This window comes from Vulpes vulpes, chromosome 7 (genome assembly GCF_048418805.1).
Source record: "Vulpes vulpes isolate BD-2025 chromosome 7, VulVul3, whole genome shotgun sequence".
NCBI lineage: Eukaryota > Metazoa > Chordata > Mammalia > Carnivora > Canidae > Vulpes > Vulpes vulpes.
In genome coordinates, this window is record NC_132786.1 from 82955943 (window position 1) to 82982174 (window position 26232).

Genomic DNA, 26232 nt, shown 5'->3' on the forward strand with positions numbered 1-26232 from the left:
TGAGTTTTATAATAATTTTATTCTATAGTGAATAATTTAATAGATATAAAAATAAGACATTTATTACTAATAAGCTAGCTTTATATACGATTGCTAGTTTACTGATTGCATGCATTTATCACATGATACTCTTGGAATCACATTAGAATTATAGAAAGGAATAAAAAAGGTCAAAGAAAATGAGAAAGGAGACACAGGAATGAAAAAACTCAGCAAATTTTTGGAAAACAAAAAGCCAGAGGCTCCATGATATGCAAAGAATGCCATTTGCAAGCGGATGTTGTAGTTTATATATGGTACTGAAGTGTCTCAACAAATTCAGCACATTATCATAATTTTCTAATAGGTAGAGGTAAAATATCTTAAGAGAGCTTTCTATAAAACTAACTAGAAGTAAAATATCTTTTTCAAGAGCTAAAGCCTGACTATATGTCTTTTGTATGACTCCTGAAGTATCTGCACAGCTATGCAGCACGCCTCCTCAGAAGTCTGGATCCCAGCTTGTAACCTAACCTCTTTCCTTCATCTCTTCATCCTAGGCGCGGGGTGGTATTTACTATCTCTTTGTTACTGAAGGTCCCCCTTTGCCTTTTTGGTTCTCTAATACTTTTCTACACAACTTAGTATATTAAATCCTTTCTATTAAGCTGGTATGATTTCATATTTTACAGACTCCCAAAGACAGTTGAAAAAGAGGGAACATTTTCCAGCTTGTTTCATGACACTAGCACTAACTTTGATATCAACACATAATAAGGATAGCATGAAAAATTACAGACCAATTTTATTCAAGGCAAAAATTCTAAACAGTACAGAACTGTTTTCTAAATACTATAGAAACCAGCAATATATAAAGAGAATATTTTGTGACTAAGGTGCATTTGTCCCAGAAATTCAAGGTTGGATTTTAACATTAAAAAATTAATGTGGAAAAAAAATTAATGTGAGGGGAGCCTGAAGAACTTAGTTGGTTAAGCAACTGCCTTCTGCTCAGGTCATGATCCCAGGGTCCTGGGATTGAGTCCCACATTGGGCTTCCTGCTCAGCAGGGATTCTGCTTCTCCCTCTTTCTCTGCCCTTCCCTTGCTTGTGCTCTCTCATTCTCTCTCTGTCAAATAAATAAGTAAAATCTTAAAAAAAAAAGTTAATGTGATTTGCCACATTGAGACAAAAGGAGAAAAATCATATTTCAATAGATGCAGAAGCATTTGATAAACTGCAACATTTTTCACGATTTTAGAGAGAACTTTCAGCAAACTAGGAATAGATGGTAATTTCCTTAATTTACTACTAAAGAGTGCCATTAAAAAATCTTCTATAAATATCATACCTAGTGGTGAAACAGTGAAAGCTTTCCTTTGATATTGGAAGCAAGAAATGTTGCCCTGTATCATCACTTCTATTCAGTATTGTGCTGGATATCGTAGTGGCATAAGGCAAGAAAAAAAAGGTAAAAAAATTATTTAAGAAATAAACATGTCATTACTCAGATAATATAATTATGAATGTAGGAAATCCAAGATCATCTACAGATACATTATTAGAATCAATAGAAACATTAAATAATGCTCTTGAATATAAAATCAATATACAAAAGTAAGTTTCCTTCCTTTTGTTAACAAAAAGGACTTAGAAAATGAAAGTTTAAAGAGGTATAATTTACAATAAAAAAAATCAAGTCCTTAGAAATAAATCTAACATAACTGTATAAGACTTCTACAGAAAAATACTTCATGCAAGTACAAAATGTAATGAGAGGGATCCCTGGGTGGCGCAGCGGTTTAGCGCCTGCCTTTGGCCCAGGGCGCGATCCTGGAGACCCGGGATCGAATCCCACGTCGGGCTCTCGGTGCATGGAGCCTGCTTCTCCCTCTGCCTGTGTCTCTGCCTCTCTCTCTTTCTCTCTGTGTGACTATCATAAATAAATAAAATTAAAAAAAAAAAAAAAAGAAAAAAAAATGTAATGAGAGATATTGGAGAAGACCTAAATAAATGGAGTGGTATTCTTTTCAATTTGATATATAAATTCGGTCTTATTATAAATTCAATCCTAACCTTATTTTTGTGGAACTTGACAAGCTGATTCTTAAAAGTCTTTGGACAAAGGGCCAAGATTTTCCTTAAAAAAGGAAAATCAGGTGGAGGATTTGTTTGTTGAGTATGAAGACTTCTTATGAGGCTATAATAACTAAGATAATATGGCACTGGCATGAGAACAAATAGATCAATAGAATATATAGAAAGCCCAGAAACAGACAATTGATGATGACATATGGATACTTGGCTTTTGAAAAATATGGTACTTTGGAGCATTGAGAAAAGGTAGTCTTTTCAATAATGATGCTAGAACAACTGGATAGCTGGCACACTGTAAAATATGTCTGGAATATATACGCAAATCCAAGCTCAACAAGAGAGTTTCCTTAACCAAAACTGCCAAGAAAGGCTTAGAACTGAAATAGAGCCTGATAGAAGAGTTTTGGAAGCACGTGGATGCATACAAGTACTTTTTCATCTTCTCCATGGCCAACATGAACAACAGCAAGCTGAAAGACATCTGCAACACTTGGAAGCACACAGCCAGATGTTTTTTTGGCAAAAACAAGGTGATAATGGTGGCCTTTGGTCCAAGCCCATCTAATGAGTACAAAGCCTGCATCAGTCAGCAAGAAGTTGAGGGGTGAGGGTCGGTCTCCTTTTCACCAATCAAGGAGGAAGTGAATGAGTGGTTTACAAAATACATGGAAATGGACTTTGCTCAAGCTGGAAACAAAGCAACTTTCACTGTGACCCCTAGAGCAGTTCCCCCACTCCATGGAGCCTCGAGAGAGCTGTGGTGACCCTGCTGCCTAACTATGAGATGTCCAAGGAGGGTGACACACTGACTCCAGAGCAGTTCTACATGCTGACGCTTTTCAGTTATGAGATGGCTGAATCCAAGGTTGCTGTCAAATACATGTGGGATATGCAATCCAGAAGGTTCCAGGCAAATGGGAGATGACTTGCCCAAGAGTACATCTGAGTAGGAAGAAGAACCAGAGGGGAAGACAAGGGCCGACAAGCACTTGGGGCCCAGATGTCTGGGACCACCTTCCTGCTGGCCAAACATCAGGGAGGGCAAGAGGGGACAGACTGCTTTTCTGTAAGGAATAAAACTCTCTGCAGGATGGCTCTCTGTGGACGGCAAAGAGGACTTTTCCTAGAAAAAAAGGCCTCGGCTTCAGGCTTTTGTTTGGATTCCCAGAATTCCTTTTGTTTACCTTGAGCCAGCCTCCAGCACTGGCTCCTGCGTGATGGCTGAAGATGTGAGAGCCACCACCAGAGCCCTGGGGCTTCTCTCCTCTGGCCTTTGTGCCCCTACTGGAATCAGGAGTTTGCCAACGAATAGAGGAACCCTGGCTACCCTTCCTACCCTTTTCTTTCTCTCCCTCCTCCCCCATCCCATCCCCCAGCCATGCCAGGGCCAAGAGCCTTAACAGAGGACAAGACAGGACGCTTTTAATAAGACGAGAGTAAAGCCACTTCTAAAACCCAGAGCAGATATTAAAACTGTTCCACAGCAAAAAAGAAAAAAAGGTGGTGGTGGGGGAATTAAAAAATAAATAAGATATATCTAAAATATAGTAAAGAGAGAAGAGATGGAAAATATAAAGTAGTACATGAAAAAATATAATGAGATGGAGTAACATATATTTAATTAGAGTTCCAGAAGGAGAAAGTGGAGATAATAGAGCAAAGGCAATATTTAGGAGAAATACTGGCTATAGATGTTCCAGAACTAATGAAAAATATGAATCAAGAGATCTATGATATACAACATATCCAAGCAGAATAAATTTAAAAAGTGTCATTATGCTATTTTTTAGAAGATTTTATTTATTAGAGAGAGAGAGCACAAGCAGGGGAAGCAACAGAAGCAGAGGGAGAAGCAGACTCCCCACTGAGCAGGGACCCTGATATGGGGCTTCATCCCAGGACCTTGGGATCATGAACCTGAACTGAAGGCAGATGCGTAACCAACTGAGCCACCCAGGTGCCCCAAGAAATATCATTGTAGAACTACAGAATAGCAGTGCCTGGGTAGCTCAAATGGTTAAGCGTCTGTCTTCGACTCAGGTCATGATCTCCAGGTCCTGGGATTGAGTCCCACATCCCACATCTGGCTCCCGGCTCAGTAGGGAGTCTGCTTCTCCTCCCTCTTCCTCTCTCCTTGCTAATGCTCTCTATATATTATCTCTCTCTCTCAAATGAATAAATAAAATCTTTAACAAAAAATAAACTGAGAGCAGTCAGAGAGAAGGGAAGGAACACCTACAGCAGGATGACAAGATAAGAACAGACATCCTAGCAGCTTCAGTGAAAGCCAGAGGGAAGCAGAATAACTCGTTCAAAATGTTGACAGAAAGTCCCTATCAATCTTGAATTGGGCATCCAGCCAAGTTATCATTCAAAAATAAAAGGAAAAGAAAAAATATTTACAGGTAAATAAAACTGGGAACTTCTACTACAAAGAGACTTGCTCAAAAGGAACTTCTGAAAGATATATTTTAGAGGAAAAAAACGGAAGATATATTTTAAAAGGAACTTCTGAAATTCACGATAGAATAGTTAGTGAACAAGTAAAATGGTAGTCACATGTCTATTCAAAGAAATAGTGGCCTATATAAAACAATAATAGTGTGTCATGTATGGTATTTAAAAAGAACTGGGGGGATCCCTGGGTGGCTCAGTGGTTTAGTGCCTGCCTTCCGCCCAGAGTGTGATTCTGGAGTCCCGGGTCCAGTCCCACATCGGGCTCCCCGCAGGGAGCCTGCTTCTCCCTCTGCCTGTGTCTCTGCTTCTGTCTCTCTGTGTGTCTCTCATGAATAAATAAATAAAATCTTTAAAAAAACAAAAAAAATAAAAAGAACTGGAATGAGGGGGGATAAAAAGAACCGGAATATTATAAATAATGTATGAATCAAGAATCTCTTTGAATATTCCAGAGGATAATGGTAACTCCAGTGTAGAGGCCCAGTGGATACCATCTGTGCCAAGTGATTAAAATCAACATCACCACTACATTATGTACTTTAAGATTGGGAGGACTGGGAAGGGCTAATCACTTTGCAGTTTTCTTGCCAAATATGCATATGCTGAATCCAATTAGGAAAAAACATCAGACAAATCCATATTGATTTGGATTCCATTCTGCAAAATAACTGATCAGTTCTCTTTAAAATGTCAAGGACATAAAACACCAAGACTCAGAAACTATCACAGATTGTAGGAGACTAAGGAAATGTGACAACTAAATTTAATATGGGATCCCAGGTTAGAAAATGTAAAAATGTAAATTTCAAATAAAGTCTGTAGTTTAGTTAGTAGTATTATGCCAATGTAAATATTGCAACTTCTCTGTATATATAAAATTATTTCAAGATAAAATAAAAACAAGACCTGGGCTAAAATGTTCTAAAGTCTTTTTTATCTGAGGTAAATGAGAAATTGTTCAGCTTTAAGAGTATTAGTCATGCTTGATAAAATTTGATAAATTTTAAGTTATTATTAACAATAAAAGTGGAATAGGCAGCAGAATTATAAAGAGAAAAACTTTAAGGGGAAATACACAAAAGAAGAGAACAATAACAATATTCAGGGAGTTGTGTTTTTTTTAAATAGCTGCTTTTAATTTTTAAAAATGATTTTATCCAGTTATTCATGAGAGACAGAGAGGCAGAGACACAGGCAAAGGAAGAAGCAGGCTCCTCGCAGGGAGCCTGATGTGGAACTCAATCCCTGGACCGGGATCACGCCCTGAGCCAAAGGCAGACGCTCAACAGTGAGCCACCCAGGCATCCCTCAAGGAGGTTTTATTAATTTATTTATTTATTTATTTATTTATTTATTTATTTACTTACTTATTTTAAAAGATTTTATTTATTTATTCATGAGAGACACACAGAACGAGAGAGAGGCAGAGACACAGGCAGAGAGAGAAGCAGGCTCCATGCAGGGAGCCTGACATGGGTCTCTAGGATCACACCCTGGGCTGAAGGCAATGCTAAACCGCTGATCCACCCGGGCTGCCCAAGGAGGTTTTTTTTTTTTAATGTAAATTCAGTTTGCCAACATATAGTGTAACACCCAGTGCTTATCACAAGACATGCCCTTCTTAATGCCTGTCACCCACTTACCCCATTCCTCCACCCACCTCTCCTTCTGCAACCCTCAGTTTGTTTCCCAGAGTTTGGAGTCTCTCATGATTTGTCTTCCTCTCTAATTTTTCCCCACTCAGTTTCCCCCCCCCTCCCCTTATGGTCCCTTTCACTATTTCTTATAGTCCACATATGCATGAAACTGTATGATAATTATCTTTCTCTGACTTATTTCACTCAACATAATACCTTCCAGTTCCATCCACGTCAATGTAAATGGTGGGTATTTATCCCTTCTGATGGCTGAGTCATATTCCATTGTATAATATAGACCACATCTTCTTTATCCATTCATCTGTCGAAGGACACTTTGGCTCCTTCCACAGTTCGGCTATTGTGGACATTGCTGCTATGAACATTGGGGTGCAGGTGGCCCATTGTTTCACTACGTCTGTGTCTTTGGGGTAAATACCCAGTAGTGCAATTGCTGGGTTATAGGGTAGGTTCATTTTTAACTTCTTAAGAAATTTCCATGCTGTTTTTCAGAGTAGCTGTACTTGGCATTCCCACCAACAGTACAAGAGAGTTTCCCTTTCTCCACATCTCCACCAACATTTGTTGTTTCCTGACTTGTTAATTTTAGCCATTCTCACTGGTGTGAGGTGGTATCTCATTGTGGCTTTGATTTGTATTTCCCTGATGGTAAATGATGTGGAACACTTTTTCATGTGCTTGATGGCCATATGTAGATCTTCAGGGAGATTTTTTTTAAAAGCAAAAAAATGAGAGGAAAAGAAATTGGGCAGAAAACAATTTAAAGGAAAGCATAAATAAGTCCAAATATATTATAATCAAAATAAATGTGAATGGATTAAATAACCAATTAAAGGTCAGATTTTAAAAAACAAAAACAAAAGCCTAAATGCTATTTATGAAAGATGACTCTAAAGCATAAGGTTACAGAAAAGTTGAAATTAAGAGGAGGACCCATGTAATATATGGACCTTGGTTTATGACGAAGGTGGCACGAAGATCACTGTAGAAAGCATGGCTTTTGATTTTGGGTCAACTAGGAATCCACACAAAAAGAAAAAGATATTTGACCCCTCTCTTGCCATTTACAAAAACCAATTTTAAGTGGACTATGGATCGAAATGTAGAAAGTAAAACAGTGAGAAGACATTCATTAGAGAATGAATTCTTAAGTGGACACAAAAAACCACATTGTAATAATAATAGGTTGAAAATAACATAATAGGAGACATTAATATATTATATTCTATCCATGCATAGAACTTACTTCAGCAGAACCTTAACTTCACCAGGCCAGGCTGGGGTTTAATCAATCTATTTTTGGCTTTTGCTTTAACTTAATGGTAAAGATTATTAAAATCATCTGTATCCAAATCCATCTCCACTCAGAGTTTCTCAAAATGTATGGCTTATGGCTTTCATTTTAACTATGGCTGAGAGTATTTGGGTCTATAATTTTCTATATCCACAATATGTTTTGTTGTATTTTAATTTTATGGTTTTTGCCTTTTGTGCCTTAAGAAATTCTATATTTACTTCTCTATCAGGATCTCACAGGAGAACATAATCCATTCGAACTGAGTAATTTGGTAGAGTGTAGGGGAATCACAGAGGATAGTGTTTGTGTCCCGGGGCTGGTACAGTGAGCTCCACTGTTACTCCTGAGCCTGGAAGGGGAGAGACAGAGAACCCAGACAGTGCACTGTGAACAAAGACAGCTGACTGGAGCTTGGACTCAGGATGAATGAACAGTCAGCAGCAATGCTACACCAAAGAGAGCCATCCCACTCTCACTCTCCTCCATTCTCCTTATCTTCTCCTGCAGCTGCCTTTTGGCTGAGCCCTTATGAGGGACGCTTGATGCAGTCCATACAGTTTGGCCCTTTGCACAAAGCAGAATCAGAGGGTGGCAATTACAAAAATGGCCAGAAGTCTTTCCGGTGTGTGTATGTGTACCAAGAAGTAGAGTCCTCACCTCTTGAATCTCACTTTGGCCATGTGACTCAAATTTTGGCAAATGGGGCACTAGCAAACATGACCCAAGCAGAAGTTTGCAAAGTACTTGGACACTGGAGGACTGTCCTCTTGCAGTTTTTGAGACCCCTACCCCTATGTTGTGTGAGAGAAGTCTGGTTAGCTTACTGGCTGATGAGACAGTTGGCTAATTACTCCAGTCTTCAGCCAGCTGACACGTGGAAGCAGAGTGACCTGACTGCTGATTGGCAGCTGACCACAAATGCATGGGTGAGCCCAGCCACCACTATCAGAAGAACTGCCTAGCTGAGCCAACCCCAGAGGGCTTACACACAGAATTGGGAGCTTAATAAATTGTTCGCTATGCAGCAAAGACCAAATGATGCAAGTGGTGAATGGCATCTATCCAGCACAGATGTTTAAAAAATTTATATGCTTTGCCTTTTACAGTTAGTTCTTTAATCCATATGGAAATTATTTAGTATATACTATGAGGTAGGGATCTAATTTAATTTTTCTCATATATCTAGTCAGTAGTTGTTTCTGCAATATATTCAATAGTAAATTCTTTTTTCACCGACTTCTAATGCTGCCTCAACCATATATAAGTGTAGAGCTGTTTCTGTAATTTCAGTCCTATTCCCTTTATCTGTTTGTCTAAGTTTGTATCAATATCACATGTTTTAATGATTACAACCTTATGATAAACCTTGGTATCTGGTAGAGAAGTCCTCTTCCCTTTTCCTCTTGCTTCAAAATTATGGTGGTTATTCTTGATCCTTCACATAGCCAGATCAATTTCAGGATCTGTGCATCAAGTTCCACAAAGTATCTTATTTGTATTTCAATCAGAATTGAATTAAATTGATGAATTAATTTGGGAAAGAAGTGATATATTTATGATATTGATACTTACTATTTGATCACATGGCATATCTCTGTTGCTATGGGGAATGATACCTGATTTCTATGTCTTTTTATTTTTATTTTTAAAATATTAGTATATAGGAAATATTACTAATTTTTGTATGTTGATATTATCTCCAGCAATATGACTGGGCTCTCATATGAGTTCTAATAACTTTATACATTCTACTAGGTTTTCTGTAAAGATAATATTACAAATATTGGCAGTATTTATTTTTTCTTATCTAATTCTCTGACTCATTTATTGTCTTATTGCATTTGTTAAGCACTTTAGTAAGTATAATGTGGAATAGGAGGAATGATAGCTTATTTTTAGTCATTTTTTTATAATCTGCTAATGTGGTGTATTACATTAACAGATTTTCTTTACTGAACATCTGGCATTTCGAGGGTAAATCAAACATGGTCATTAAATATTGCTTTTTAATTCCCTTTGAATTAAATGTAACATTTACTCAGAACTTTTATGCCTGTGTTATTAGTACATTTGTTGACAGATTCCTTTTATTTCTTTTTTTTTTTTTATTCATGAGAGACACACACAGAGAGAGAGGCAGAGACACAGGCAGAGGGAGAAGCAGCCTCCATGCAGGGAGCCTGACGAGGGACTCGATTCTGGGTCTCCAATATCAGGCCCTGGGCTGACGGTGGCGCTGAACTGCTGAGCCACCAGGTCTGCCCAACAGTTTCCTTTTCTGTAATCTTCTTAATCCAGTTTTGTTGTCAAGGTTAACCTCATAAAGGGAGCTGGGCAATTTACCCTAATTATCTGTTTGTTGAAGTATTTTATATGTCACAGGGATAATCTGTTCCCTAAAGATTCTGTAAAAATTTCCTTTTGATCTCTTAACTCATTAGATTTGATGTTTACTGATTTGTCCAAGTTTTCTTTTTCTTTTCAAGACATGTGGTGAAGTAGCTACTTTCTCCTGGCTTCATGTTTCTATATAGAGGAAACTATCTGTGTAATGCCCTTGGCCTTGAGCCTCACCTCCTCAGTATCTCCTCTACAGAAAGATTTGGATAATTGATGAGCTTATCTCCTTCTGGGTTCCTTCCAGGTCTTTCTGTCTGCCAGATTCACAAATCTGAGCTGTTTTCCATTGAATAAGAGGGTTGGACTACCTGTTGGGAGAGCAAAGTTTGTCATCTGTGTGATGACAAAGTACGTCGAATTCAGCGGGGAGCTATTAGAAGTCCATTTAGCTACAGACCAAGGCCACTTTCTCTAAACTGTTTTATCAGTAATACATGTGATAATTTAGTTCCCATCTACTTGATTATATTCAATGATAAAGAACTTGGGAGGGGAAGAAAGGGTGTTATCCTTTGACTGCTCCTTGTGGGGCAACATCTGGTGCCTTGGCTGAACACTTTGGAAAATAAATACAGCTGGAGAAATTAAGTCTCTAGGGCAGTAAGGATTCCCGGTTTATAGCTGTAGAGTTTTGACCTTGACATTTTGTAGCAGCCCAGATTGTGCATTTGGCTTTTGTGGGGATGGCTTTTTCAGGTGGCCTTAGCCCTTGGGCTTTCTTCAGTAAGCATGGCATACATGGGACTGTGATCTTGATGGGTTACCACAGCTTATGGTACTTTTGTCCCCAGGTGTTTGGTTGTTTTTCTGCAAAAGGTTTTTTTTTTTTTTTTTATTGTGGTAAAATACATATAAAATGTATTTTAATTATTTTCAAGTGTATGATTAGTTGCATTTAGTACATTTCACACTGTTGTGTAACAAGCTGTAGGATGAAAAACTTACTAAACTTACTAAAACTTACTAAACTTACTAAACTGCTCTGGTCTCTGTGTCTGGGTATCTACAGATTGACTATGAATGCTGCATCCAGTTTGGACTGGAAATAGAGGAGAAACAGAGTCAGAGATGAGATCTCTTATTCTATTGTCCCAAATTAGGTCAAGTGCCCAACCTTGAACCAATGACTGTGGCCAAGAGTCAGACTAATAAAATTTTAGATAGTACTACATGGCTTACCCCTACAGCCAGGGGTAGCTTTCGCCTACCCTAAATATTGCAGGAGAAATATATATGTATATATGCATGTATGTTTTTATATGTATGTATACATATACGCATATATATCAGAGCAACTGAAACCCAGAGGAAGAACAAATGCTGGAGAAGCGACTATGATGTCCCCTATAGCCATTTCTTAGAGATAACCAGTGGTAAATATCATACATATTACTTTTTTTTTTTTTTTTTTTTTACAAAATTTGGACCTTACTATGTAGTATCATTGTCTAATATGGTAGTAGTAGTAGCTACATGTGGCTATTGCAATTCAGATTAAATAAAATTACAATTTACCTTCTCAGTCACACTAGCCATCCTTCAAATGCTTAATAGCAAAATGTGTAAGTGTGCCTACTAACTACCTTATTGAGTGCAGATATTGAACATTTCCAACATCACAGAATATATGTCATAATTAACCTACTGTGATCTAAAATAAAATATTTGGAAAGCTTATCTTTCATGCCTGCAAAATATTCCATTGAAGTCTGCATAATCATTTGTATGACTATTAGCCTGTGAACATCTTAATGGCTGATGAATAACATTCTGAATATGTATAGGATAAAAATAAAAACAAAAAATAACATAAAAAAAGTAAATATGTGTGGGAGAAAGTTTCCCCGTATCCTCACAAGCATTGAGAGACTTATTTTAAAAGTAAATATTGCCAATCTGATAGGCAAAAAAAAAAAAAAAAAAAAAAACACAACAGATCCCAACTTTGTGTTCATAAATATTAAAGTCCAGGGACGCCTGAGTGGCTCAGCGGTTTGGGGCCTGCCTTCCGCTCAGGGCGTGACCCCGGGGTGCCAGGATCGAGACCCGCATGGGGCTCCCTGCGTGGAGCCTGCTCCTCCCTCTGCCTGTGTCTCTGCCTCCCTCTCTCTCTCTCTCTCTCTCTCTCTCTCTGCCTCTCATGAATAAATGAATAAAATCTTTATAAATAAATAAATAAATAAATAAATAAATAAATAAATAAATAAATAAATAAGTCCAACAACACCCCTATGTAGTCTGTTAGGTCTCTGGAGACATGAGTATCAAGCACAAGACGTGTGTCCGTCCTGCAGTATCAAGACTTTGTTTCCGGGGATGTGGACTAAGGGCCGCGGGCCGGTGCAGGCCGCCGGAGGGGGGCGGGCCTGGGGCCTGGGGCCTGGGGCCTGGGGCCTGGGGCCTGGGGCCTGGGGCCTGGGGCGGGAGGACGGCAGAGCTGTGGAAGTGGCGGGCGACGGGGCAGGCAACCTGGGTTGGCTCGTGCGGTGGCCGCGGTGGGCAAGCTGGAGCCTTGGGCGGCGGCGGCGGCGGCGGCGGCGGCGGCGGCGGCGGCGGCGGCGGCGGCGGCGGCGGCGGCGGCGGCGGGCGGCGGGCGGCGGGCGGCGGGCGGGCGGGCGGCGGGCGGGCGGGCGGGGCGGGGCCTCCGCGGCGGCAGCGGCTGAGCGCCCGCCTCTGTGCGCTGGCCCGGGTCACACAGGGCACCTGCGGGCCGGCGGGGCCTGCGTCAGCTCGCGGGAGGCAGGGCGGCCGCTCGGGAGCGCGCTCATCGCGGCGGGGGGGGCTCCACTGTTTATTTATTTTTAAAGGTTTTATTTATTTATTCATGAGAGACACAGAGAGAGAGAAAGAGAGAGAGAGAGACACAGGCAGAGGGAGAAGCAGGCTCCCTGCAGGGAGCCCGACGCGGGACTCGATCCCGGGTCTCCAGGATGATGCTCCACTGTTTAAAGGGACCGCCGAGGTCCCGCGGATTCGGAGGTCCGCAGGCGCGTCTGCCTTTGCCGTTACCAGGACGAGTGGTGGGAAATGAGTGTAGGCACAAGAGAGGTGGCTGTGCTCCGCGAGACAGCTCCTGGGGGACTGTGCCCTGCCTCCCCCCGCCTCCCCCCGCCCCCATCGTCTAAACAGGACGAATTGAAGTTCCGAGACTGATGTAGTCATAGCCTAATATAACCCCAAACACAGCATCTATCAGGAAAAAAACGGGAAGTCTTTGTAGCATATGAGGATGCAATTGAAAAACCAGATAGCTTTTGGAAAAAAGAAACAGATAACTTAAAAAGGAACCTGCTTGATTTCCTAATACAAATACCTGAACTATAAGAACATTGAAAAAAAAATCAATGAATTTCACCATGGTTGAATAAAGTTTTCTTGAATGCATTCGTATCTTTTGATGACCAACACTATCACATCCTCTTTCAAGGTGATTGCTTACAATGTTCTTAGAGTACCAAATTAACAGAAAACCTTCAAAGCATCTTATCCATAGACTCACATCAGAGGCTCTCGCTTCATTTGCAGAGAGGCCCTTGTCTGCAAAGCAGGGACTTGACCTTGGTGAAGAGTCACAGCCCTCGGATTATCAGGGTGGTTGGCCCACTTTTTCCCCAGTCCTTTTCCATAGCCTACAACTGTTATCAAATTCTTTCAGAATATAGACCTTCCAAAGCCCATCACCACCAAATTCCAATTTGAAATTTAAAGTTGAATGATGAATGCAATCAGCTTCTCAGACTTTATGAAAAGCAGTGTGGTTCCCTTTTCTACATGTGTAGACTTCATATCCCCCTCTGTGGACTGGATTTGCAAATTGTCATCTGCCTACAGTTAAGAACTTTGTGACTAATTGAAAATACATGTAATTTGCTGGTGTTCCAGAAGTCTATGTTTTGTCTTTTTTTTTTTTAAACAGATATAATTGACATATTAGTTTCTGGTGTACAAAATAATGATATTTGTAGGGATCCCTGGGTGGCGCAGCGGTTTGGCACCTGCCTTTGGCCCAGGGCACGATCCTGGAGACCCGGGATCGAATCTCACGTCGGGCTCCCGGTGCATGGAGCCTGCTTCTCCCTCTGCCTGTGTCTCTGCCTCTCTCTCTCTCTCTGTGACTATCATAAATAAATAAAAATTAAAAAAAAATAATGATATTTGTATATCACACTATATTTGTATTTCCACACTAAGTGTAGTTAACATGCATCACCATATAGCTACAAGAATCTTTTTCCTGGGAAGAGAACGTTTAAGATCTACACTTTTAACAAATTACAAATATACAATAGTATTATTAACTATGGTCACCATGCTGTACATTATATTCCCATGACTTATTTATAACTGGAAGTCTGTACCTTTTGGACTGCCTTCACCCATTTCACCCACCCCTCGCCTCCTGCCTCTGGCAGCCACCAATCTGTTCTCCTCATCAATGAGCTTGTTTTCGTTGTTGTTTTTTGGATTCCACATGTAAGTGAGATCATATGGTATTTTTGTTTCTCTGTCTGACTGACTTCACTTACCATAACGCCCTCAGGGTCCATCCATGTTGTAGCAAATGGCAAGATTTCTCTTTTATGGCTAAGTAATATTCCATTGTATTAATATATAGATATAGCACTTTTCTTTTTATCCATTCATCCACTGATGAACCCTTAGGTTGTTGCTGTGTCTTGGCTATTGTAAATAGCGCGGCAGTGAATATGGGGGCACATGTATTTTTTTTGAGTTAATGTTTTCATTTCTTTCGGATAAATACCCACAGCACATTGCTGGATGATATGGTAGTTCTATTTGTAGTTTTTTGAGGAAACTCCATACTGTTTTCCATAGTGGCTGCACCTGTTTACATTTCCACCAGTAGTGCACAAGGGTTCCCTTTTCTCCACACCTTTGCCAACACTTCTAATTTATTTTCTTTTTGATATGAACCATTCTAACAGGTGTGAGGTAAGACTTACTGTGATTTTGGTTTGCTTTTCTCTGATAATTAATGATGTGGAACATCTTTTCATGTGCCTGTTAGCAATCTGTATGTATTTGGGAAAATGTCTATTTAAATCTTCTGCCCATTTTTTTTTAAAGATTTTATTTATTTATTCATTAGAGACAGAGAGAGAGAGACAGAGAGAGAAAGAGGCAGGCAGAGACACAGGCAGAAGGAGAAGCAGGCTCCATGCAGGGAGCCAAATATGGGACTCGATCCCGGGGTCTCCAGGATCACACCCTGGGCTGAAGGCAGCGCTAAACTGCTGAGCCACCTGGGCTGCCCCCCTTGTTTTCTGTTTACAGTTTTATGGTCTCAGGTCTTATGTTCAAGTTTTTAATCCATTTTGTTAATATTTTTTTAAGCAGGCTCCACACCCAGTGTAGAGTCCAACTTAGGGCTTGAACTCACAACCCTGAGATCAAGACCTGAGCTGAGAAGATCAAGAGTAGGACACTTAACTAAGCCACCTAGGCCCCCCTGTGTTAAATTCTTGTGCAGCATAAGGCAGTGGTCCAGTTTCCCCAGCACCATTTATTGAAGAGACTATCCTTGGGGCATCTGGGTGGCTCAGTCGGTTAAGTGTCTATCATCAACTCAGGTAGTGATCCCCCAGTCTTGGGATTGAGCCCGGCATTGGGCTCCCTGCTCAGTTGGGAGTCTGCTTTTCCCTCTCCCTCTGCCCCTTCCTCTGCTTGTGCGCGCTCTCTCTCTCTCTCTCAAATAAATAAAGCTTTAGAAACAATAGACTATCCTTTTCCTGTTAACTAATAGGCCAAATAGGTGTGGGTTTGTTTCTGGGCTCTCAATTCTATTCTACTGACCTATATGTCTGTTTTTATACCAGCACTATACTGTTGGAAATACATATAATCTGCTGATGTTCCAGAAGTCTATGTTTTTCCTCATTCTCTTAATCAAGGCATTAAAAGCTGCTGCTTTGTATACTTGCTTTTCTTTACTCAGCATAAAGTAGAAATGAAAAAAACCTTTTAATTTTAATATGGCAATTTATATTACCTTTGGTCTTTGGAATGCAGGTAGTTTTCTTATCCTTTTTTTTTCTTTTCTTTTCTTACATAGTGTTTACAAAGTTTCTGACTTATGATTTAAATTCCACATTAAAAAGCAAATTGGATTATCATTTTTACTTAAGAACTATCTCAAAGTTTATTCATAACTAGAAAATAAGTTTCAAAAACATTTTATCATGCTCTCATCATAGTGTTTAATCTTGGACTTGTAAATGTGAATGATGTTCATTCATTCATTTCAATGACTGATTTTGATCAAGAAAGATGGGAAACTTATTGCCCTTATAGCACTTAGTAAAACTCTACTTTTAAACTGTTTTGCAATATAAAATAATATGTGGTGTGTGCACATCCATCTATTTTATTTTATTTTTTAAAAGATTTTATTTATTTATTCGAGAGAGAGAGAGAGAGAGAGGCAGAGACACAGGCAGAGGGAGAAACAGGCTCCATGCAGGGAGCCTGACAACGTTTGACTCAATCCTTGGTCTCCAGGATCACGACCTGGGCTGACGACGGCGCTAAACTGCTGAGCCACCCCGGCTGCCCACATCCATCTATTTTTAAAGTAGTAAATATCAAGTAAGCCAAAGTTCAGATAAAAATTAAAGCCAATTTTTTTTTTTAAAAAAAGAGAACTCTTTTTTTTTTTTTTTAAAGATATTATTATTTGGGAGAGAGAGAGAGCATGAGTGAGAGCACAAGAGCAGGGGAAGGGAGAAGCAGACGCCCCGCCGAGCAGGAAACCTGATGTGCAACTCAGTCCCAGGATGCTTGGGATCATGACTTGATCCTAAGTCAGATGCTTAACCTACTGAACCACCCAGGTGCCCCTAACATCCAACTTTTAACTATATACAGTTTGTTACTTGTGACTGAAATGGCTGAAATAAATTAAAAACCCAGACTGGCTTTTCTTGCTCCTAGGGATAAGTGTACAAAACTATTCCAAAATTAATTGGAAGCATACACTCCAGAGAGGAAAAATAGCTCACATTCAACTCAGAGTGAAAATCGTTTATCCATTTTTCTGTCTGCACATGACTTATTTTAGGTTCTTTTCCTTCATGCCCTACTGGTATATATTCAATAAATACAAACAAAAAGTATTATCAGCATCTGTAAAATATAACTGGGAAGGTGTGTTATTAAAGCATCACATAGCACATTCCAAAAGAAAACAAACGATTTACTAATTACTGGTGTGGGATTATACTTGTGTTATTTGCTCATATAATTGAGTTGATGACATAATTACATGATTCTATAACAACTAAAGCATTTAGTATTCTCTGGGGGAGACTTCTTTTTAAAAAATTGCTTTGGATGTGTATTCAATTTTCTTCCATTTTTACAGTAGTTAGGAAATAATTATTTTTCCCCTCTTGAATTGGAATACATACAGTCTTACCCCTAGGCAAATAGGGGAAATTACACAAGTAAAGCACAGCAGATGAGAAAGTGGGGGTAGCGGGCTCATCCTTTGAGTGTCCTCAATGTGAGATCGTCAGTTCAAAGAAGGTACATATTTTCTAGACTGTTTTACCAAGAGATTAAACCAATTTTCAGTTGCAACAGAAAATATTCTCATAGGCTGTCTCAGTCCAGTGCCAGCATTAATTTTTATTAATGTAATTAGTTGAGTTTTAGTTCATGTAATTCAACTAATTTAATAAGGGTTTGCATTTTTGTTAGCAAAGTTTTATATTTCCCCATATTTTATTCTATTTTTAAATTTTTATTTTATTTAAATTCAATTAAGTAACATATAGTTTATTATTCGTTTCAGAGGTAGAGGTCAGTGATTCGTCAGTTGCATATAACAGCCAGTGCTCATTAAATCAGGTGCCCTCCTTAATACCTGTCATCCGGTTCCCCATCCCCCTCTTCAACAACCTTCCGTTTGTTTCCTATGGTTAAGAGTCTCTTATGGTTTGTTTCCTTCTCTGATTTCATCCTATTTTATTTTTCCCACCCTTCTCCTGTGCACCTCTGTTTTGCTTCTTAAATTCCACATGAGTGAAATCCTATGACAATTGTCTTTATCCATTTTCTTTATCCATTTATCTTTTGATGGACATCTGGGCTCTTTCCATAGTTTGGCTATTGTGGACATTGCTGCTATACACATTGGGGTGCAGGGGCCCTTCAGATCACTACATTTGTTTTTTTAAAGGTTTTATTTATTTATTAATGAGAGACAGAGAGAGAGAGAGAGTGGCAGAGACACAGGCAGAGGGAGAAGCAGGCTCCATGCAGGGAGCCTGACGGGGGACTCGATCCCAGAGTCTCCAGGATCAGGCCCTGGGCCGAAGGCAGTGCGAAACCACTGAGCAACCTGACCCGGGGTGCCCAGATCACTACATTTGTATCTTTGTATATTTCCCTATATTTTAAAGTTGTCCGCATTTCTGTACATAGCCTCTGTGTTAACCTTTGACCACTCCCGATTGGAATTTGGATACTGACTTATATTTCTACTAAATTTTTAGATATTTTTGGTAAATTTTCAATACTTGTATAGCAAATTATGATCTTTTCTTAAATATGCATTCGAAATTTACATAGAGTAAAATTTCCTTTTATTGATGTACGATTTCATGATATTTGACAGACACTATTTGTCAATCACAGTCAAGATACAATTCTTTCACTTCCCCAAATACCCTCATGCTTCCCCTTTATATTCCCACATAACCTCATTCCCATCCTTACCCTCTACTAACCACAATTTGCTTTTTGATCCTATAGTTTTGCTTTCCCCAGAATGTCATCCAAATAGAATGTTACAATTTATAACTTTTTGAGCCTGGCTTCTTTTAGTTAGCATAATGTATCTGAAATTCATCCATAGTGTTCATCAATACTTTATACTTTTTTGTTGCTGAGTGGTATTTCACATGGATGTATCTGAGTTTGTTTCACTTACCCATCAAAGGATGTGGGTTTATGCCAGTTTATGGCAGTTACCAATAATTGTTTTTCATAGGAGTTGCAAAAAAATGAAAAGTGTATCCTATAAAAGCCTGAATACAGATTTTTGTGTGAATATAAGTGTTGTTTTTTTTTTTTTCTTTGACAAATACTCAGGAGTAGAGTGACTGGGTTCCATAGTAGGTGTCTATCTAAATTCTTCCAGAGAACATCTGGATGACTTGGTTGGTTGATTGACTCTTGATTTTGGTTCAGGTCATGATCTCAGGATTGTGGGGTTGGGCTCAATGCTGGGCATGGAGCATGCTCCCTCTCCTCCTTTCCCTCTGCCTCTCCTCATCTCTAATTAAAAAAAAAAATTAGAAACTACCAAACTCTTCCAAAATGAATGCCATTTTGCATCTTTGTTAGCCAAGAATGAGATCCAGTTGCTCTAAATTCCTTGATTCTTTTGCTTTCATTTATATTGTGTACATTTAAAAGTCATTTTAAACCTCGTACATCTTGGGACACCTGGCTGGCTCGGTGGTTGAGTGTCTGCCTTTAGCTCAGGGTGTGATCTTGGAGTCCTGGGATCGAGTCCCACATCAGGCTCCCCATGGGGAGCCTGGTTCTCCCTCTACCTCTCTTTCTCTCTCTCTCTCTCTGTGTCTCTCATGAATAAATAAATAAAATCTTAAAAAAAGAAAAGTTTCTTATATCTCATGATATCCATAAATGTGCTGCCACTAAAATTTACTGATCTTTTTTCTCTACTGATATTAAAATTTTTTAATATTTAATTTTTGGCCATATGAAATTTATTGAATATATAGTATGCAGGATGGTACCAAGCTATTTCTTTTGCATACTGATATCTATTTGCCTAATAAGATGCTTTGGGGCTGCTCTACCATTGCCCATTTCTCAATGGAGCTCAACACATTTCTCCAAATAGTCCTCTATTCCTTATCTTAGACAGTATATGATACCATTTTCCCAGTTGCCCAGGACAGAAAGAGGGGATTTAAGATTCCTATCTGTTCCTTAGTTTCCCATGTCCAAAATGTCACTGGGTTTTGTCAAAAAATTAACCCACTTCTCCTCATTGTCTTATACTGTCTTGCTCAGACCTCTTTTGAGCCCCTCAGTACACTGGTCCAGGGTGATCTGTCAACATACAAATCTGAGCTAGTCAAGTCCCAAAGGCTCCCATGGCTCCTCATTAGCAAGGAACACAATATCCTTCAAGATTTTTTTTTTTTTTAAGTCTTTCCAGCTTCTCCTTTACCTGACAAATGCTTGAATATAGAAGCCAGGCTGCCAGGGGTGCCTGGGTGGCTCAGCTGGTTAGGCGTCTGCCTTTGGCTCAGGTCATAATCCCAGGGTCCTGGGATCTAGCCCTATGTCTGGCTTCCTGCTCAACAGGGAGCCTGCTTCTCCCTCTCCCTCTGCCCCTTCCTCTGCTTGTGCTCACACTCTCTCCCTCTCTGTCTCTCATGTAAATAAATAAAATTAAAAAAAAAAAAAAAGCCAGGCTTCCAGATTTTAAGTTGTAACTCTACCACTTGGTTTTTGACCTTAGACAAACAACATAACCTTTCCATATACAATTGTATTCAAGGTTATACAATGTATGAAAATGAAAATATTTACAACACTGTATTAGAAAGTTTGATTTCTAACCTTTTTAGAAGAATACAAATATCTTTTTATTACAGTCACACATCATGTTCCTGATTCATTAATACTCTGGAGCCAGACTGCCTTGATATGAATCTCAGCTCCACTACTTAATAGTTATTTCTCTTTGGCAAGCTACTTAACTTTCTGTTTCTTCATCTGTAAAATGGGAATAATAGTATCTGCTTCATAGTGATTATTGTAAGGGCTAAATGAATTAATCTACCTAAAACAGTGCCAAGGTCCATAGTAAGCACCATTTTAAGTATTAGCTATTGTTATTAACTAATGGGTAAATCAGTCCTAATTTCCCATCTGTTGTTGGTGCCCTTCCAATAAATCCCAAACAACCAGTGCTTCATTCTTTTTTCTTCTTCCTTTTTTTTTTTTTAGGATTTATTTTTTATTTTAGAGAGAGTGAGCTGGAAGTAGGGGGGAATTTGGAAGGGGAGAGGAATCTCAAGCCGACTACCCACTGAGCATGGAACCCAACAAAGGGCCCGATCTCACAACCCTGAGATCATGACCTAAATGAAAACAAGTCTGTAACATAACTGACTAAGCCATCCAGGTGTCCCCAGTACTTCCTTCTATCATAGAAATTAGTACAATATTGAAATTACCTTTCTCACTTACATTCTAAGATGTCTGAAAGGTATTTCCTTTGCCTCAAGCACCCCTGCCTCTAAGAACACCCAAGGCTTCCTCTTCTTTTGCCTTAGGGCCTTTTCAGGCGTCCTACCTCTGCCTCTCCAAATAACTCTAGAGGCAGTCTAACCTTGTAAATACAAACTTTAAATGAGAATCATACATGGATTTTTGTTGAGAAAGTATTTTTGCATGAATTCAAGCCACCTCAATTCCTTCATCAGTTTTCTACACAGCACAAAAAACAATTTATATTTTTTCTTTTCTTTTTGTTTGTTTATAAACATTTGGAATTTTATTAAAAAAAAACATCACAACCATGAACATTGTTACAGTTAGAGGCCCTCTTGGTTCTCCACAATGATACTGAGCATGCTCACAAGGGGTTCCCATTGTTTAGTTAAACAACCATCTTTAAAAGAAGGAAAAAAACTCGGCACACTACCATTTAACTTGTTTTAATGTTTCTTCACAAATGGTGAAAAATACTAAAGTACAGACAAGGAATAATCATAACGTTGTGGCCAGCATTATAAATATGGAATTATAAATTTAAAACATTTTCTGGTTTAAAAAATAAATCTGCTGGTCAATGCAGCTCTGCGGGGTCTCTGCGTCTAGTAGGGCCGGTCCCTGCGCTCCTGACGGTGCTCACCTTTATCTATTTATCCAGGTCCTCCACGCCCGCCTCTTCTTCCTCCCATCTGTTCCATCAGAGGTCCAGGGGGCCCATCAGGACCACCTCATCTTCCTCCGCCAAAGCCACCTGGGTCCATGCCCCGGCCACCACGGAAGCCCCCTCTGTCTCCACCGCGGCCACCTCAGAGCATCCCACCGGGACCACCGCGGTCCACGAGGCCACCTCTTCCTCCCCGCATGCCACCAGGGCCGCCTCTGCCACGGTCACCACCCGGGGGTGGGAAGGGTGGTGGAAGGAAGCCTTCAGGCTTCGGGCCTTACACTGGTTGCATTCTGTTCTCCAGGCGAAGTTCTGGTTTCCACACCCCGGATTGGGGCACTGCCAGTCCCCAGCTCAGTGCTGGACGTTTCCTCCTCCGGATGGGTTCCCTCAGGAACCCCGGGGTCCTCTTGGGGGAAAGCCACCTTTCTCCTCCATGGCCTCCCATGTGACCATGGGGCCCCCAGGACCTCCTGGGCCCCCTGGACCTCCACGGAGTGGCGGTGGCATCCCTCTGCCCTCACCGGGGAGGCATACCACCCCACATGCTGTTCATCGGAGGTTTCTTCCGAGCAAGAGAAACCTTAAGTTTGCTTCCTTGAAAATCTTTCCCATCAAACCACTCCACGCAGCCTTGGCAGTTGGTGGGTCTTCATAGGATACTGTAGCATCACCTTTGGGCTTTCCTGTTTCCTTGTCCAAGTAGATATGGATCATGGGTTGTCCGGTTCTCTTGTTCATCTTAACAACTCCACACTGCTTAAAGAAGTCAGCCAGATCATCTAGAGTCACATTGTCATTTAAGCCTTGCACATAAATTGCACTGTTGTCAGTCTTCATCTGGATCTACAGGTGGGCCTAGATCAAGATCTGGTCCTTCATCCATGGGTCCAACCAGGCATATTGAAGCCACCTCACTCTCCAGCGCTGCCCATTCCACCCCGTCCTCCTCCCCGCCCACCTCTGCTCATGCCTCCACGATCTAATCCCCTTCTTCCCCTGCCCCAGTTATCAGGGCCACTCATGCTCCGGTTCTCTCCTGGTCTGGAAAATCCTCCAGACTCCTGCCCATAAACACCCATGCTACTGGGGTGGTCCTGTCGGAATGAACTCTGCTGCCCGTAGCTGCTGCTCTGTTGGCTATATTGACTTGGAGCCTGGCTGTAGGATCCAGTTTGGGGGGGATAACTAGTGGGCGGCTGCTGCCCATAGCTGCTTTGTTGACCATAGCTACTCTGCTGTCCATAGCTGCTTGGCTGCCCATGGGTGTTCTGCTGAGAGTAACTGCTCTGATCATAACTAGTTGGCTGTGTAGAGGAGTAGCTGGTAGGAGGATAAGATGGTGGTGCTGTGACTGGCTGCATGGGGCAGCTCCCAGGTACCTGGGGATAACTGTAGTTACTCTGTCCATATCCTAGGCTGGGCTGATTGTAACCCCCTGTGCTAGATTGAGGTTGACTAGTCTCAGCGGGTTTGTTACCATCCTGTGGTCTTGCAGGTGCGGTGGCTGCTGGCTGCTGCCCATAGGCTGGGTAAGCAGGCTGAGTGCCATTATGCAGACTGAGCTGCATAGGAGGCCTGGGTGGTAGTGACCATAGCAGTGGTGGTATCATAAGCACCAGTGCCGTGCCCCTGGACAGGCTGACTGTATGCCTGGGGGGCAGTTGGAGTAGTATAACCAGTGAGAGCCTGTCCATAGGAGGTTGCATAGGCGGTCTGCCCACAGGTCGCAGCGGTCTGAGCCTGGGTACAGCTGACATCAGTGGGCTGTCCATAGGTTCCATAACTCTGCTGCCCATACGCCTGGGTGGTCTGTGCATATCCTTGAGTTGGTTGGGCGGTGTATGCACTGTAGCCCTGCTGGGCTGCAGCTTGGCTGTAGGTACTGTAATCCGTGGACGCCATTTTCTCTCCTTCCCTCTCGTTCTATTTTTTTCCATTTCACTTTACTGAAATTTTCTGAAGATTTTTATTTATTTATTCATGAGAGACAGAGAGAGAGAGAGAGAGAGGCAGCAACATAGGCAGAGGGAGAACCAGGCTCCATGCAGGGAGCCTGATGTGGGACTTGATCCCGGGACTCCAGTATCACGCCCTGAGCCAAAGGCAGATGCTCAACTGTTGAGCCACCCAGGCGTCCCATACTGAAATTATTTTCATTGGGAGTATTTTTCTGTATAAATTATAAAGCAAGAAAATGATTCATCAGTCAGTTTTTTGTATATATTTAATCCTTTTTTAAAAAAGATTTTATTTGAGAGAGAGAACATAAGCAGGGAGTGAGGGAGGGATAAGAGGGAGAGGGACTCCCCACTAAGCAGGGATGCAATGTGGGGCCCCATCCCAGGACCACGGGAACATGATCTGAGCTGAAGGCAGATGCTTAACCAACTGAGTCACCCAGGCACCCCATATTTAATTCTTCCAGTTAGTTTTTGCTATTGAGTTCCTCAAGATCAAGTGAAATTCTAAATGTTATTGATGCAACTGATCTATTAAATTTGGTCAAGAACTGTGGCTAGGGCAGCCCCGGTGGCTTAGCGGTTTAGCGCCACCTTCAGCCCAGGGTGTGATCCTGGAGACCCGGGATCGAGTCCCACGTCAGGCTCCCTGCATGGAGCCTGCTTCTCCCTTTGCCTGTCTCTCCGTCTCTAATAAATAAATAAAAAATCTTAAAAAAGAACCGTGGCCAGTCTTACTGTTAAATATTCCCATCAAGTCTAATGATAGGGTGGTCAATTTTGGCAACTTTTAATCTTATAAGATGTGGTTCTTCAAGTTTTTTTCTAATACACTTATCATGTGCAGTATTAGCTGCTCTGGTTTTATTTATACAATGGAAATTCTTTGTTATGATTTGGATAAACAATTGTTTGAATTTACTTTTTTAGCTAAAAAGGAGAAAGTTTTCTCAATTGTCTAGCGCCATTCTTGGGCTCAAAGCATCTCACCCCATTATTCTTCTCCCTCAAATGTTTTTCTGTCATTCTTTCTCACCCCTAAGTTGCCAGCTCAAGCATCACTTGCTTAGTCATGCCTCTCCTCATCTCTAAAGCTGATCCAGTTTCCTACTTTATATGCTTACATAGTATACTTTTCTTTCAACACATTCATTGGACTTTATAAATATGTATTTCCATGAGTATTTATTCCTCTTATTAAACCTTGCTTCCTAAAAGCAAAGGTTTGTTTTTCTTAACCACTGGATCACTGGCACATAAATGGCACTCAAATTTATTTAATGATGCAAAGGGAAATGGCATCTTTTATCCCCAGTGTACATACACTCAATGCCTGACCAATCCTTGGCACTCATTAAAACCTGTCTGTATTTCTCCATTAGCGTTTATTTCTGGTTTGTTATGGTTTTACAGAAAATGATAATTTTTCCCCTTCAATACTGTATTTGAAAATTGACTTTTTAATGCTATATATTTGTAAGCCTTTAATGGCCAACCTACTCTAACAGACTTCCCTTCTTTACAGGACTGCCATACTGTGTAACTCCAGGAGGGTACACTGTATTCTGAGGAGCTGGGAGTTGTCTGATGTAGTATCATTGCATCCTCACCTCCTTCTATGAAGGGAAAAGCATTTAGCTAACTGCTAAGGTTGGTTATCAGAGCAGTTCTAAACCCTAGCTGTACATCAAAATCACATGGGATACTTTAAAAACAAATCCTTGAGCCCCACCCTCCATTTACTGAGTCATAATGTAGTGAGACTTCCCATATGACTGCAGAGCCAGGGTTAGGAAACACTGGATTGCAGCACAGGATGAGTGTGGGAAAAGTGGTTACACATTAATCTAGATAGGAAAGTTAGTGACCATGTAATTAGGGGCCCTGTATTCAGTACTAAAGAACTGGAATTTTACATGTAGTAAAGAACCATGAAAGGTTTTCCAAAGGTAATGAAATGATTAGTCTATAAAAAAGGTGAACTTGGCACTAGTGTGGCAGATATGCGGGCAGAGTGTAAAGCCTCAGCCACAGGAAGCCAGGGAGGAAGTTAAACAAACTGGAACAAGTGATTAGGACTTGAACTAGGGTGGATGCAGTGCAACTAGGGAGGAAGGGAATGGGAAAGGACCCACAAGACATTTGACAAGACCAAATATATGAAATGTCTAGGATGATAAAGGAGAGAGAAGTTGAAAACCACTCCAAGATTTCCAGGCTAAGCAACTGGATACAATTTGAGGATGCCACTAACCAAACAGAGAATATAAGTGGAAGGACATAATTGAGCGAGCAGAGCAAACATTCTATTTCCAGGTATGATGAAATAGAAATTCCTTTGGTATGCCATTCAGGTAGAGCTAGAATAGCAGGAAATTGGAAATTAAGATCTACAATTCAGAAGAGAATTTGAGGCTGAAATTTTAGATCTGGGAG

At 40.7% G+C, this 26232-nt stretch overlaps 2 protein-coding genes and 2 pseudogenes across 2 annotated transcripts in view; 2 read left to right on the forward strand and 2 right to left on the reverse strand.

Moving 5' to 3' along the window:
* LRRD1 (leucine rich repeats and death domain containing 1) overlaps positions 1-1416 on the reverse strand; it is a 29320-nt gene extending 27904 nt beyond the window's left edge. Inside the window, exon 1 of the mRNA XM_026003756.2 lies at positions 1331-1416. The gene's annotated coding sequence lies outside the window, so the exon portion shown is untranslated. The remainder of the gene's footprint in view (positions 1-1330) is intronic.
* The window catches only part of LOC140599574 (uncharacterized), a 90520-nt gene that overhangs the window by 46432 nt on the left and 17856 nt on the right, over positions 1-26232 (forward strand). The window contains exon 7 of the mRNA XM_072762719.1: positions 25322-25446. The gene's annotated coding sequence lies outside the window, so the exon portion shown is untranslated. The remainder of the gene's footprint in view (positions 1-25321; positions 25447-26232) is intronic.
* On the forward strand, positions 441-3097 carry LOC112923847 (mRNA turnover protein 4 homolog pseudogene; annotated as a pseudogene).
* LOC112923881 (RNA-binding protein EWS pseudogene) lies at positions 21656-23782 on the reverse strand (annotated as a pseudogene).